The sequence below is a fragment of the Elephas maximus genome, chromosome 23, assembly GCF_024166365.1.
Source record: "Elephas maximus indicus isolate mEleMax1 chromosome 23, mEleMax1 primary haplotype, whole genome shotgun sequence".
NCBI lineage: Eukaryota > Metazoa > Chordata > Mammalia > Proboscidea > Elephantidae > Elephas > Elephas maximus.
Genome location: NC_064841.1, coordinates 3,010,754 through 3,027,056, shown reverse-complemented (window position 1 = coordinate 3,027,056; position 16,303 = coordinate 3,010,754).

The window sequence follows — 16,303 nt, the reverse complement described above, 5'->3', positions numbered from 1 at the left end:
GCCTCTGGGTGAGTTTGAGTCACCAACCTTTAGGTTAGCAGCTGATGACAAACCACTTGCACCACCCAGGGACTCATGAACGAGTGGACCCAAAGAATTCAGCCCAAGCGAGCTTTCAACTCTTTGCACCTCAGTTGGCTTATCAATAATGGAGGGAAGTGAATTAGATCTTCTCTTGTAAACTTTCAGCTTTAGAGCTATTTGCTTATTCTCTATCTTCAACTCAAGAGTGTTTTGTGTGTTTGTTTTAATTCCTTTTGGTGTAAGATATAAAGGAAAGAAAGCGAGCCAGAGAAACAGGTGGGGAAGGCAAGGATAAGGAAAGGGAAAAAAAGGGTAGGAAAGAACTTGGAGAAGAATGAAAGGAAATAAGCTTATAGATAAGTAATGGGGTGAGAGAATTATGGGAGGCAGATTAATTTCCTGTATTTTAGGTTTAATATGGAGGGAGAAATAGCTGATGATTTGGAACATAATTCTTTAAGTAGTGTCAGAGTTAATAATCTTCTAAACTTTTTCTTTAGGAAAAACCCACCAGGTGGGTGCACGGTTCATTCTGTACTACAGACTGGGACCTCGACGGTCCCCTTTGCTGGTGCTAGAAAGAAAGCCATTGCTGGTTAACACAGAGGAACCCTAAAGTGCCAGCTGCAGCCTCTGTCCATTGTGTGGCAAGGGGTTTTGCTTTTTAGTGCCTTTTGGATGAAGTGTTGAGTTCACACCTGTTCCTCCCTGTAGCATATTCATTCTATCACATTCTGCCTCAACCATATCATCAGGTTACAAAATGACAAACATGGTTCCCATTCAAGGTTTTCTGCAACTGGCTACATTTTACTTGATCTGAAAATCTATAGGGATTATTACCTCCGTTTCTAACTTTATTCAGTAGTGGGTCTTATTTTTTTTACGTATGAAATAGCAAAAACACACAAGTGTGTTCTGTGCCACACCCTTGTCTCTTAAAGGGCTTGAGCAGAGATTGAGCCTCCTTTCTGCTGTGGGTAATTTTAAAATGTTTCTTCTCCTAGGGGCCTGTGTGTAACATATTACTAAAATGTGGATTTAACTGGTTCTAGAAAAGATTTCAAAGCATTTTTAACACTGGACGTTGATTGAAACACTGCTCAGTGGACTCTGACCTGCAGGCGTGGATGTGGCTAGGGAGGAGAACCAAGTCCAGACATTTCCACTCCAGCCGATGAGATGGTGGCGCTGTGATTAAAACTGCAAACAGTGTGTTGCTGTCTAAGACAGTGCCTCAGAGAAAGTTGTCCTAAACTCTTTCTTAAAGAAACTTTATTTCTCAAGCTTAGGTCTGTCAGCTGCTGCCCAGAGAGCAGCAAATCCCGAAGGCAACTCTTGTACCTTCTTCGTTTACAGAAACCACTCCTGAGTACAATCCTTCACTGACATGGCGGCTTATTCCATGGGATCCCACTTAACCGTATGCAAGAGGGTTGGGTGGTTGTATCGTTAATTAGAAAAGCTAAATAAAATGAAGTCATTAAAAAAAAAAAAAAAAACCTAATACCGTGAACATTTTCTTTTACCTTAAAACATTAAAATGTCCATTCATTCAGGAATTTAGGGTAGGAGGGCAAGTCTTTTTTTGAATCTGGGTCTGATGTTGGAAAGTGGTTTCATCTTTCATAAACCACACTTACAATGCATCCAGTTATAAACTCTCCAGTCTGGGGTTTCTTTAAAGTTATGGTTTTGCTAGAGTGGGGCAAGAACATAAAGACTCTTGTAGACTAATCGGAGGACAGAGACTTCCAGATTGTATTATGATTATTCTTTCCCTGACTTTTGCCTCAGAAATAACAACAGTTTTAGGAACTTACTTTCATCAAGCTTTTCAAAGCGACCACCTTCATTTTTGCGTAACATTTCTCTCCCTTTGCACTCATGTTTCATTGCTTCATGTATGTTTAATTAACTTGTGCCAATATATTACACACACCTGGGCACACACAGGTTTGGGATCAAAGACAACTGATTGGTGGTGAAGATATAACTCAACTAGTCAGAGTAGGGAAACCCTGGTGGTGTAGCGGATAAGTGCTACGGCTGCTAACCAAAGGGTCGGCAGTTCGGATCCGCCAGGCGCTCCTTGGAAACTCTGTGGGGCAGTTCTACTCTGTCCTATAGGGTCGCTATGAGTTGGAGTAGACTCGACAGCACTGGGTTTGATTTTTTGGTTAGTCAGAGTAGAAGCGCAAAGGCTCTGGAGGAAGGCCTGCTCTCTGTTAGTGCTCGGTGCACCAGGGGCAAGGAGGAGGGAGGCCCAGAGAGGACTGGGGTGTCAGTTCATCTGCTGAATCTCTAAACGGGGTTCTTACCACATACAGCACAATGTGACAGCCCCTAGTAGGGGAACAAACGTAGAAGGAAGGTTGTGTTAAGTGTTATATGCGGTAGAGACAGTCAGAGGGGAGAGGTCATCTCTGCTGGAATGAGCAAACAGAAGGAAGCCTTTATGGAAGGAAGGAGCATTTGATGGGGCCTTGAAGGATGGGTAGCTTTTCAGTAGCCCCAGATAAGAGGAAGGAAATGCCAGGCAGATGGTGGGGGCAAGAACAAAGGTGTAGGGGTGGGAAAGTGCTGTAGGTATCTCTGGGTGGTAAACAGAAGCTGTACTTAGAGGAGAGAGTTGGTAGGGGCCAGAAGGTAGGAAGGGCCAGATCTCCAGGGCCTTGAGGGTCGCCCAGAGGCAGTGGGGACTTCCTGAAGGCTTTTGATCCAGGGAGTGATGAAAGCAATTTTTTAGAAACATTACCTTGTACAGAGCTGTGCAAGAAGGCCACTTGGCACCTGCTAAAGTCCCTTGTGGTCATCAACAGTGTGAATGGGACCTGGTCCCAGTGATATGTACAGGAAGCCAGGTGAGTGAGTTTGGTAGGAGGGACTCAGGACACACTGCTGCCTGAGAGCGTAAAATACATATAATATGATAATAATTAAAAAAACAAATATAAATAAAAAAATATATTTTGTTAATTCCAACTTGAAGCAACTCCGTGTGACACAGTAGAACTGCCCCATGGGGTTTTCTTGGCTGTAACTTTTATGGGAGCAGATGGCCGGGCCTTTCTCCCCCAGAGCCGCCGGGTGAGTTCAAATCGCCAGCCTTTCAGTTAGCAGCTGAGTGCTTAACCGTTGTGCCACCTGAGCACCTTAATAAGGCGTTAGTGCCTTTTTAAACTTCCATCCTTCCCCATTTCCCACCCCTCCCCTCAAAGAAACTTGCCAGGCTTCCTGACTTTATTTGCTTCTTTGTTGAGTGGGGAGCGGACAGTGAGTGGTAGGATCCAGGAGGTGCACTTGGCTCGGGGCTTCTGATGAAAGTCCCAGCCTGACCCACGAGAGGGAGCTAGGCTTCAGGTTCGTCTTTGGGTTAAGTGATGCTTCCTACATTGATGTGTTCATTCTGCATTTTATCTTCCACACAAGTCTCAAAGGTTATCTATACAGTAACCCCTAGGGGGCCGATCGGATGTTGACACCTGCTAAATATTTTTGAATAAATGCAGTAATGACTGTTCCTGTAATTTTTATAATGCTTGAACCCTGTTTCATGGGAAGAGGTTTCTCAGACATCCACTGACACCAGCTATTCTAGAGCATGGTGATATTTTTTTAAATGACTGCCCAGAAAAGCCTGAATTAGGAGAAGGGTCGCCTCAGGAGAGATGCTGATTCAGTAGGTCTGGGCTAAGGCCTGGGTATAGCTAATTCTAAACAGTTCTGCAGGTGACTTCGATGTTAAGCTAGGGTTGAAAAATCACTGGCAACATTCAACTTTTCAAACTTTAATAACATCCCTGAGAGCAAGATTAAATTTGATACCAAAGAATTTTTGTATTTTAATCCCTATGATTCAGATTTTATCAAACTTTATCAGTTCATCTGGAAAACGTTTTACTAATCCAGGATTCAAACTATTGATTCCGAAATGAGCTCTTGTGCTTTCAGCCCTAATTTAAATAGCTTTCCTTCTCTTCCTCTAAGACTAAAAAACACAACACACAAACTAAACAAAGCAAAAATATTTGAATAAGAGACAGAGGGTCTGATTACTAAAATGAGTCCCTGCCCAACCCTCCCCCCGCCAGTAGACCCCATTAGGCTGAAACACCAAACTCTATGAAAATGTAGCAGTAAGAGTCTCTGTCTCCAAACTTAGATGTGCAAGAAATGTATCTTTATTTTTCTATAACTCAATATAATTTCTATTTCAAGCTTCCCTTCCATTAGGTGGCAAAACCTTAGTTTTAGTCAATCGAGAATATTTTCTACCTTCCGCAGGAGTTGTGCTAGGTTACTGGGAATTTAAATGACAGCAGGTTACTAGGGGCGGGCTGGGAGTGGAAGGGAGGTTGTCCCTGTGACCGGAGTCATCGTCCGTTCGTGCCAGCATCCACCGGAGCCTCCTGTTCCCACCTGCTCCTTGCTGCTCCTCCAGCTCTCACACCCACTGCAGGGCCTCTTTAGACGAAAACCAAACCAGCTGTTGTTGGGTCAGCTCTGACTCATGGTGACGCCATGTGGGTCAGGGTAGAACTACGCTCCATAGGATTTTCAATAGCTGATTTTTCCAAAGTTAGATTTCCAGGATTTTCTTCTGCAGTGCTTCTGGGTAGACACGAACCTCACCAGCAATGAGTTGGAATCAACTCAACTGCAACTGGTTTGGGAGGCATGAAGATAAGCACCAAGGAGTAACAGAAATAGAGAGTGAGACCTTCTCTGAAAACTATTTGATTCCTCTTGGCTGAACCTGAGACCAAACCCGAGGATCACAGACTTCAGCGACTGGTTTCGTGAAGAACTCTGAAGCACAGGAGACTGTTGGCATGGAGCTGGATGAACACAAAGCCCTGAGCTAGCCAGCACATCTTCATGTATAACAGCTAGAAAATATGAGATGCTCATTTTAAACACACTAAGGATATAAACACTAAGGATATAAACAGCAAGGTTGGGGTGAAGATCTTTTTATTCCATGTTTATATTTATTCTGCATCTTGCTATCGCAAAATTGTTCTCTGGCTAGTTTTTTTCCAAGAATTTCCTTGGGGAAATCCTGACTTTAAACTTTTATCATTACCTGCTATGGACCTTCATCTCGAAGACAGGTTTCCTTAGGGTGGGAAATTGCATTTACTCACTGTAAGTTTGTGAAAGGAAATTGAATCTGATAGAACGTTTGCTGTTGGAAATCAAGTTCACTTGCCTGAAGTTGCGCTTTACAACCCAGCACTGTGGCTTCTCTCACTTCATCCTGTTACTTCACGCTTATTTAAGGGGCTCGACTTCATTTAGTCAACGAGCATTGAGCCTTTTACTTAGCTTTCTCCCTGTAAGCCTGTTTGGAAATTCTCCAAGAGTCTAACAGACATAGTCTTAAAGAGAAACATGAATGGAAGTTTTTCTCCACTAATGGAAAATGGGTCAGCCTGGTACCTCAAAGGTTAAGTGCTCAGCTGCTAACCAAAAGGTTGGTGGTTCAAACCCACCCAGTAGCTCTGAAGGAGATAAGACCTGGCGATCTGCTCCCATAATGATTAAGCCCCAAAAAACAAACCTGTCTCCATCAAGTCAATTTCAATTCACAGCGACCCTATAGGAGAGAAGAACTTCCCCATAGGGTTTCCAGGGAGCGGCTGGTGGATTTGAACTACTGATCTTTTGGCTAGTAGCTGAGCTCTCAACCACTGATTATAGCTAGGAAACTCTATGGGGCCATTCTATTCTGCCCTGTAGGGTCACTATGAGTCAGGATCAACTTGATGGCACACAACAGTGTAAAAGGAAATACCAAGGAAAAACCATTGATGAATAGTTCACACTGTTATCCTGCCACCAAAGTTTAAATGTCTTTCTAAAAGGTCTTAGTGGCAAATAGATAACTTCAGAGTAATATTCCTGAAGGGGACACAGAGGGACCAGAGAAGAGCTGGAGAACCAGGACACTGATATACTCATTTCTCTAAGTCAAGTGCCCAGCTTGGTCTTAGTGCCCAGGGTGCTCCTACCATGGGAGAAATTAACGTGGTAAAACTCATTCACAGGAATGCTATTCTACTTCGTCTCACCCACTACCACCTAAGCTTCACGAGGGCAGGGGCTTGACCTATTTGTCTATCTATCGTAACCCCAGGACAGCCTACTAGAAACACGGTCAAGAAAAAAACGAAACCTGTTGCTGTGGAGTTGGTTCCAGCTCATAACGACCCTACAGGACAGAGCAGAATTGCTCCATAGGGTTTCCGAGGAGCGGCTGGTGAATTTGAGCTGCCAGTCCTTTGGTTAGTAACCAAGTTCTTGACCACTACACCACCAGGGCTCCACAGGAACATGGTAGGCACTCAATAAATATTTGTTGAGAGAAAAAAACGAATGAATGAATTCTTCCAGAATTTCGGGTATATATATGTTTAAAGTACTGTTGCAAAAAGGCAAAGGTGTTAAGTAGTTGGCATGTTAACTATTTTGTTTAAAGTACTGTTGCAAAAAGGCAAAGGTGTTAAGTAGTTGGCATGTTAACTATTAGATACGACTGTCCTCAGAGGATGAACCCATTCCAGACCCCTCAACACACACCTTCCATGTCTGATGCAGAATTCTAGGTAAAGTTTGCTGTGTGTCTGCCCATTTTCAAGTGCTGCTGCTGTGTGCCATTGAGTCGATTCCCACTCATAGCAACCCTATAGGACAGAGTAGAACTGCCCCCCATAGGGTTTCCAAGCAGCGGCTGGTAGATTCGAACTGCCTACCTTTTGGTTAGCAGACTGAGCTCATAACCAGTGTGCCATCAGGGGTTCTTCTTCAGGTAGGTGGGCCCAATCCCTCTCTGGCAGGAGACACTTGAGTATTTGTAAATGGGTATTTTCCTACAAGGTAGTTTTGGTATATAAAAGGTCAATGCATTGGTAGGTGGAGCCTGAAGTAAAAGGAGCAAGAAAACAGCCAACCCATTGCCATCCCTTTTTGGTCCATCTCTGAAAGGCCACGTGTCTTCATGGACTGAAGAAGGTAGAGGAGCAGCTTTAAATTCATTGTAAAAGGACCAATTTTACCTTAGTATCTTCCTTTCACTACCCTGTCATTGCCCCTAAGCCTTTCTGTCTAAATCTGAATTGACAAGTTTAAAATGAATTCTTTATATTTTAAAATGTTTAAAAATTATAAAAAGACTAAAAGTAACTCCAACCTTCCCCCCCCTCCATGTAAAACACCTTAGAAACTAGGAAGTTGAGATCAATGTTTGTGTGTGGGGGTGGGAGGTTGTGTCACACACAAACACACACACACACATAACTGTACGTGTACATTGCTTTTTGCTTAATAAAATTTTGAAACTAAAATCCCAAATCCATTGCTGTAGAGTTGATTCCAACTCATAGTGATCCTATAGAAGAGAGTAGAACTGCCCCATAGGATTTCCAGGGAGCAACTGGTGGATTTGAACTGCTGACTCTTTGGTTAGCAGCTGAGCCTTAACCAAAGCACTAATGATTTACAATGCCTTCTTTAAGTATAGAAGTTCACTTTTTTTTATGATTAAGAGGTTGAACTCCATTTTTAGCTTTTTTGTTTGTTTGTTTTTATCATAAAAGGTAATTATAATTTGAGACGGAACATTTAAAAATTTAACATATTGTGTCCAGAACACACTTTTTATTCATGATGAAAGAATTTGGTTTGATGTTTGCCGTCCTATGTGCTGACGGTGCATTATAACTGGTTTAATTTACTTTTCAAGAATCAAAGGTTTTCATTAGCAATGTGTTAGATACCACAAATAACTTAAATGTGAGAAGTTATCTGCCTCCAGCAGCTGTGTGCTAGCTGCCTCCAGTGGACTTTTTAAGTAGGTAGAGGTCTGATGCCCCCAAATTTGCCAACGGGTTAGATCTTTTAGACTCTATCAAATTTAGTTAATCAAATTTTCCTTGGAATGTTGGCAAGATTTTGCAAGTTGGTATTTTATTTTGGGATGGAAGCTGGCATTCATCGAAGTTGAAATATAATGGGTGATGCCTTATTACAACGTTCCCTTCCCAGGGTGTTCCAACCTCAGTTATTCAAAGACTCTATTACAGGGAGAAGGGTGGATGGTCGCCTCTGGCGCCTCTTACCCTTTATATATAGTCCCATATACTTTCAGATAAGTAAAATCAGCATATCTGGGCATCACACGTGTTTATACCATATTGCTATGACTATGTCTAAAGAGAGATTTGCTTTAGAAGTCACTTCGAAGATTTATCTTGATACACTGACACTTGGAATGTTGTTAAGTTGATGTGTGAATTGTATCTGGTCATAATTATGGTTTCTATATTGGCTGAATCAGGTAGTGTATATGAAAGAAATTAAGGCTTCTGGAACTTTCTACATCAAATGTGTGAAATTTAAAAAACAAAAACTTCCTCTTTCCAGCAGTGTGGTAGCTTTTGTTTTGCTTGGCACATCGTAGGTTCCTGGTGAATGTTGGCTACTGTCTTAGGCTGGGCTCTCTAGAGAAGCAAAACCAGTAAAACATTTAAATATACATATAGGGAGATTTATATTAAGGAAATGGCTCATGTGACTGTGGAGGCTGGAACGTCCCAAGTCCGTGGATCAGGATAGAGGGTTCTCCTGATTCACGTAGCCACAGGGGCTGGCGAACCCAAGACTGGCAGGTCGGAGAGCAGGACTCTTGTTCATGGGCTGTGAAGATTGATGAATCCCAAGATCAGCAGGCAAGACTGCAAGGCTTCTCCTGATTCATGTAGCCATAGGGGCTGGTGAACCCAAAGTTGGCAGGTCAGAGAGCAGGACTCTCGTTCACAGGCTGTGAAGATTGATGAATCCTAAGACCAGAAGATAAGCTGCTACCTCAAGTCCCAAGAACCAGAGGTTTGACAAACAGAAGCCAGCTGCAGGCTCAGGGCAGGCAAAATCCAGAACATCTACTTATATTGGATGCAGTCCACACACCCAAGGAAAATTCCTTTCAACTGATTGGCTACTCACAGTAGATCCAATCATGGGGGTGATCACATATAAACACTGAGAATCATGGCCCAGCCAAGTTGACACACACAATCTTAACCATCACAGGTACTATCATGATAAAAGGCACCCAGGTGGCACTGTGGTTACAGCAATCAACTGCCAACCGAAAGGTCAGTGGTTTGCAACCACCAGTGACTCCATGGGATAAAGATGTGGTAGCCTGCTTCCATACAGATTTACAGCCTCGGAAGCCCTGTGGGGTTGCTATGAGTCAGAATCTACTCGACAGCAGTGGGTCTGTTTTTTTGATATCATTATAAACCTCAGAGATCACTGTTATTTGGGGGATTATATCTTTCTCTTGGGAGTCCCTGAATGGCACAAATGGTTAAGATACTTCCTGCTAACCGAAAGGCTAAAGGTTCAAGCCCACCCAGAGGTACCTGGGCAGAAAGGTGTGGTGATCTCCTTCCATATCATCAGCCCTAGGAAACCCTATGGAGCACAGCTCGACTCTGATACACATGGGGTCACCATGAGTTGGCATGGACGCTGCCATTGGGTTTTTATTTTTCTCTTGACTAGCGGTGGCATTTTGCAGACTACATGCCATACAATCTAGAAAGCTTGAGCTAAAAGCAATCAGCCAGTCTCCTCATTTTACAGATGAGGACACTGAGGCCCTGGCAAGGTAAATGGCTTGGATGAAGTCATACAGGTAAAGTAGAAGGCCCGGGACAGATCCTCTGACCCTCAGCCTACTGTGGAAGCCCTGGTGGCATATTGGTTAAGAGCTACAGCTGCTGACCAAAAAAATTAGCTGTTCAAATCCACTAGCCCCCCACGGAAACTTCTCAAACAAGTAGAGCGTAGAGTGGCTCCAAGCAAGGCCTCAGCCTCCTGCACTGCTAGTGCCTACGGGAAACACTGGGGAAAAGCGAGATTGGGTTAGGTGGCTTAAAGGAAGAATGAAACATCCCACCAAACCCAGAGAAAAGCTCCACGTCCATCTTGGGGTTTAATTTTAAAGCCTGAATGAGATTACAATCTTTTGGAACCACTCAATCTTCGATCAGGCGGGAGTGCTTAAAGAGCAATAGTGTACATATAAGGGGCCTCTGGGCGTCACAGACAGGTTAAGCTCTCAGCTACTAACTGAAAGTCTGGCAGTTTGAACCCACCCAGCAGTGCCATGGAAGAAACGCCTGACAATCTGCTCTGTAAAGATTAAACAAACAAAAAAAACCCTTTGCTGTCGAGTCAATTCCAACTCATAGCAACCTTTTAGGACAGAGCAGAACTGCCCCATAGGGTTTCCAAGGAGTTCCTGGTGGATTTGAACCAGTCAAAAACACAAAAGCCCTGTGGAGTGGTTCTACTGTGACACACATGGGGTCAGCATGAGTTGAAACTGACTTGATGGCAACTGTTCTTTTCTTTTTTTTTGGTTTAGTACATCTAAAGTAGGAACAGTTCATTAATTTAGACGAACGCACTTCCAAAGGATTGTTTTACCTATACAGTCAAGTAGATGGAATATCATTATGAAATTTAAACACAAGATGGCAACGTTTCCCTGCCCCCCCCCCCAAAAAAAGTGGTTGACAGAAATCCTCACATCCAGCATTATTTTGTTAAAAATTAAGTTAGCAGCACCCCCTCAGGAAGAACGCTGAGTCTCCCCGCTCTGTGCCGGAGCAGGTCTAGTGGAACTGGGGACCACGGAGGTCAGGTCCCAAAGTTGTTCCCATTGTGGTTCGTTCTGAAATCTGTAAATCTGTTCATGTTTGGAATGCCCTCTAATCATTCTATTTTTAAACCAGCGTCTCTTCAGGATAGTCTTTAATGTCAAGGGAAGGTGAAATGTCATTTTCCCTTGGGACTTAGAGTTTCCTTGTCAAGGTATGCAATGTGTCCTCACCTGACTCGTCCCTAGTCCCTAGTGTAGCCTTAATGGAGACAGAACCTCGCAGATGAGAAGCAAGGCATTTCCCTGACGTTCCTGGAGACAGCTGCAGCTCCAAGGACTTCAGAGTTTACAGACCTCTGGACCAGCTGAGATGTAAAGAAGGCTCTTGAGTGTTTTGAATTTGTATTCTTATTTTGAAATTAGAACCACGTAGATGGCTGGTTTAGAATGTTCTGCCTTGCTTTTTAAATGAACTTTTTGTGAAAAGGAAAAGAAGTTTACTTTTGCTCACCAAACTTCCAAGGGGCTCAGTTTTAGACTGAACAATAGCTTAATTATGGAGTCACATATGATGAACAGATTGCCAGGCCTATTTCCTGAAAACAATGGGTAAAAACCTCCAGCAGTCCACTAATGCCAGGAGGTATTGTAATAATAGGTAAATACCTCGTCTGAAGGCCGGTAATGACTTGGCAGAGGAAATCACCAAGTTCTCTGATTATTTATTTATTTTTTGTCTCACAAATTGTCAACAGATGTAAGTAATTTATGCTTCCTATTGTTTCTTCATCTTTTAAAATTTTAGTATAAGTGTAAAAATAATGAGTGCCACAAAAAAATGGCAGAAGAACCCCAGGATTTTGTTTTCTATTTTAAAAAGAATATCCCAGATTTTTTTGAATCTATCAGATTTCATTTTCTGCCACTGATCTCATGCTTGGGAGGCCTCATTATTGCAAAAATGACTGTTGGGTTTCCTTTAAATTTGGGTTCTGTGTATCTTTCTAATCAATTCTTTTGACATTGCAAATACTAAGAGCCATCCATTCTATCAGGGAAGGGAAACCCAATGTTTTCTTTTAAGATGGTCTTTTTTGTTATTGTTAGAAGTACCTACCAATGAATTGTTATTTCTTAGTCTACCTTTCAACCTATTTCCTGTCAGTTAACGTGAAATGTTTACGGAACGTTGCTGATAGTTTTCAAAATCAGATTGTTGACTAAGCAGCTGCTTCTTTCATACGACTTTCGGATCCTTAAAAAAAAAAAAAAGTCTGCGAAGGATGGCGTTAAGGACTGATGTCAGTGATCACTAAAGTAAGCCTAGCCTGGAGTAGTCATGAATTTCCCCAAAAGCGTACATTTGCAGTAGAAAGAGAGCAGCGGCCTTCACTTCCAAACCGCAGACACTTACCAAGGCCTGCCATCTCCAGGGGCCGGGAAGGGAGGCCTGCAGAACATTATGTCATAGCTTCTGAGTATCCTCTCACAGTGGGGTCTACAAAACACCTGCAACAAGCCTAGCTGAAAATGCAGACTTAAAGGCCCTGCCTAGGCTGCCGATTCAGGGTATCTGGGGTGGAGCCTAACCGAAAAAACCCCAAAAAGCTGTTGTCATCAAGTCCATGCTGACTGACTCATAGAGACCCTGTGGGACAGGGTAGAATTGCCTCAAAGTGTTTCCAAGGAGTGGCTGGTGGATTTGAACTGCCACCTCTTGCTTAGCAGCAAAGGCTCCTGCTTTTTGATAAGCACCTTTAGCAAAAGTCACGCACGTTAGAACTCGAGAGCGCTTAAGCTGTTGTTGTGTGCTGTCCAGTCGATTCCGACTCATAGTGACCCCATGTGACAGAGCAGAACTGCCCCATAGGTTTCCTAGGCTGTGGTCTTTATGGGAGCAGACCACCAGCCCTTCTCCCTGGGCAGCAATGGGTGGCTTTGAGTCCGCAGCCTTTCATTTAGCTGCCCAGGGCTTAACCGTTACACCACCAGGGCTCCTTATGGTTAAGTTAGGGGCTCACTGTTTTTTTTTCTGAGGGGGGGAAATAAAGTTGTGGGCAAATGGTGTGAATCCTCTAAAGCCTGGAGGCTGAGCTGGGCTACAATAAAAAGTCTTTTTTGACAGAACAGCTTCAGGAGGAGAAGGAGGAGGGGTTAGCTCTGAGGGGGGATTCAGTGAAACCTTGGAGGACATAAACCTGGGCGGAGGGCTGCGTCTGCGCAGGGAAGAGCTGACGCTGAGCAGAGCTTTCCAGGCGGAGAAGGACTGTGAGGGCCAAGACTCTGGGATGAAAGGAGCACGAGGAATTCTGGGAGCATAAGAATGTTTCTGCATAACCCCTCTCAGGGATCACTGGAATGTGAGGCTTTTCCATGAGTAGGCACTTTACAGAGGGCCTGGGGTGGAGCAAACAGTTTGCGCTTGCTGTTAACCAAAAGGTGGGTGGCTGGAATCCACCCAACAGCACCAGGGAAGAAAGGCCTGGCAATTGGCTTCCCTAAGATTACAGCCAAGAAAACCCTAAACGCAGCTCTCTATGACATGCATGGGTTTGGGTTTATCACACAGTTGACATTAAGCTGTGCCTGGGAAGTTGAGTGCTAGAGCCCAAGCAGCATGGTCAATTTCTAAAATCTTCCCAGCCAGGGCACCTGCACTCACTTTGGTCCACGCAGTTCTCCTTTCTGTCAGCAGCACCTTTCACTGTGTCCAGGATAAAGCTTCATACAAACAGAATCTTCCCTTTCCAAGCTAAACCTAGAAAACCAAACCCATTACCAATGAGTAGATTCTGACTCATAGCGATCCTATAGGAGGAAGTAGAACTGCCCCATAGGGTTTCCAAGGAGTGGCTCGTGGAGTTGAACTGCTGACCTCTTGGTTAGCAGCTAAGTGCTTAGCCAGCGTGCCACCAGGGCTCCTTCCAAGCCCAAACTCATGGAAATAAGAAAGCCGGAGAATTGGAAAGGAAAAGCAGCTTATTGTGTGTAACGTAGGCCCAAAGTAACATGGGATGGGAGATCAGGCCTGGGTTCTTGATCCAGTAGTAGCTGTGATCTTGGTGCCAACAGGTCCTCCGGGGTCTCGGCTTCATCACCCATGAATGAAAACTCGACAGTCCCTCTGCTGAATCTCAGCTCCCAGACGCCAGGCTTCTATCTGAAAGTGTCAGGGTCTTACCTAATTGCGTGGTTGTTTAAACAAGCAAGCCTAGAATCTGACTAGCCTTAAGCAGCTGCTGAAACCCAGTCAGGAGCTGGACTGTCGGCATCCGTGTCCCCTTCTTTTGATGGCATGGTGGTTAAGAGAACAAGCTCTAGAACCTGGTGCTCCACATGTCAGCCTGGCGTTGCCACTCACCAGCCACATGACCTGGAACAAACTTCTCCCGCCTATTTCTTCATCACTTAAATTGGGGTAGCAATACCCATTCCAAAGTGCTGTTGAGAGCCCTGAGTAATGTTTGGAGGTGCTTGCTCCAGGCCTGACATATACCAACGACACAGTGATGGCAGTTATTATTGTTTCTTTTAGTTGTATTGTGTTTTAGGTGAAAGTTTATAGCACAAATTAGTTTCTCATTCAAAAATTTATACACACATTGTTCTGTGACATTGGTTACAATTGCCACAATGTGTCAGCACTCTCCCCCTTTCCACCCCAACTTCCCCGTGTCCACTCGTCCAGGTTTCCTGTCCCTTCCTGCCTTGTCTTTGCTTTTGGGCAGGTGTTGCCCATTTGGTCTCCTATACTTGATTGGATGAAGAAGCATATTCCCCACGTGTGTTACTGTTTCTTTCATAGGCCTGTCTGATCTTTGGCTGAAAGGTGGACTTCAGGAGTGGCTTCAGTTCTGAGTTAGGAGGGTGTCTGGGGGCCAGTTATATTATTATTTTAAAAGCACGGATTCACATCTTTAGAAGTACTGCAGACAGATAACTGCAAACAGCACTGCAAACCGTTAACATGCTCGGCTACAAACTGAAAGGCTGGGGGGTTTGAGCTCACCCACAGGTGCCTTGTGAGAAAGGCCTGGTGATCTACTTCCTAAAAGTCAGCCATTGAAAACCCTACAGAGCACAGTTCTGCTCCGACACCCATGGGGCCACCATGAAGTACACGTTGATAATAAAAATCCAGTTAACTTTTAGTCAGTTTTATGATTGTTTTAAGTTTTACAGACAGTACACCCGGCAGACAGCCCCCTCCGTCCTGCCCTTGGCTCACCACAGATCCAGTTGTTTTCTTCACCTGTTAATCCCCTGGGTCCTCAGAATCCCCAGAGAAGTGCCGAGTTGGAAGAGGGAGGACCACCATTTATGTCAGTTAAAAATTTTAAAACCTTACTGTGTAATCCATTGTGGTAGTTCACCTCGAGTATTGGATGCCTGGTATGGATCATCTTTGGACATCGCTTCCTCTATGTGATGAAGTTATTTTTAGTAATAATCACATAACAATCAGTAATACTCATCTTTTTGTTGATTTCAGTTTTAAAGCAAATAACTAAAATGTAGAAGAATACATTTCATTTTAAGGGTTTTATTGAAAGCTACTGTTTCATTTAAAGGTATTGTTCAAATTCAGTAAATTCCTGTATGAACATATATTCAAATTCACATACAAACTAAAATTTGCACTTGCCAAACAAAAATAATATACATTGCAGTCCACACTCTTCCTGCTTTAAATTTGAAACCCCCCCAAACCCCAAGAGGTTACACTGAAATGACACAATGCGTACGATTCAAGAGCTGCTCCTCTGCTCTGACGATCACTGCGCTGTCGTCCTTTATTCTGAATGGACTGTGTAAAGCCAGGAGGAGGCGGTACTACCAGGGCTGGAGGCCAAAACAGCACCCTCACCTACTCTCCAACAATTCAAGCCGTTAAAACCAAAACCAAACCTGCTGCCGTTGAGTCGGTTCGGATTCACAGGGACGCTACAGGACAAAGTAGAACTACCTCTTAGGGTTTCCAGCGAGCAGCTGGTAGATTCAAACTGCAGACCTTTTGGTTAGCAGCCAAGCCCTTAACCACTGCACCACCAGGGCTCCTTCCAGATCATTACACGCTAGAATGTAATGTTTGTTAAATGATAAATAATAAAAAATGGGATAATATGCCATTTACGTATTTACATACATACTATAAAGCTCAACAGTAACCAAAGCGGTTTTTTAGAACTTAGACCAAAAACAGATTTTGGGGGAGAGAGTATTTTTATCACTGACATTGTTTAGAATTGTTGATGCACATTGATAATAAAAATCAAATCAACTTTTAGTCAGTTTATCATCATTTTTTAACCTTATGGACAATGTACCCCTATGGCCTGCACCTGGAGGACAGCTCCCTCCATCCGCCCCTGGCACACCATGGATCCAGCTCTTCCTTCACCTATCGATCCCCTTGTTGGGGGGGGGGACCCCGCTGCCATCGAGTTGATTTATTAAGCCCGTAGCCAACAACCAACCAGTTACTGCGGAGTCCATCCCAACTCATGGCGACCCCACGTGTGTCAGAGTAGAACTGTGCTCCATAGGGTTTTCAATGGCTCATTTTTGGGGGTGTAGATTGCCAGGCCTTTCTTCCAAGGC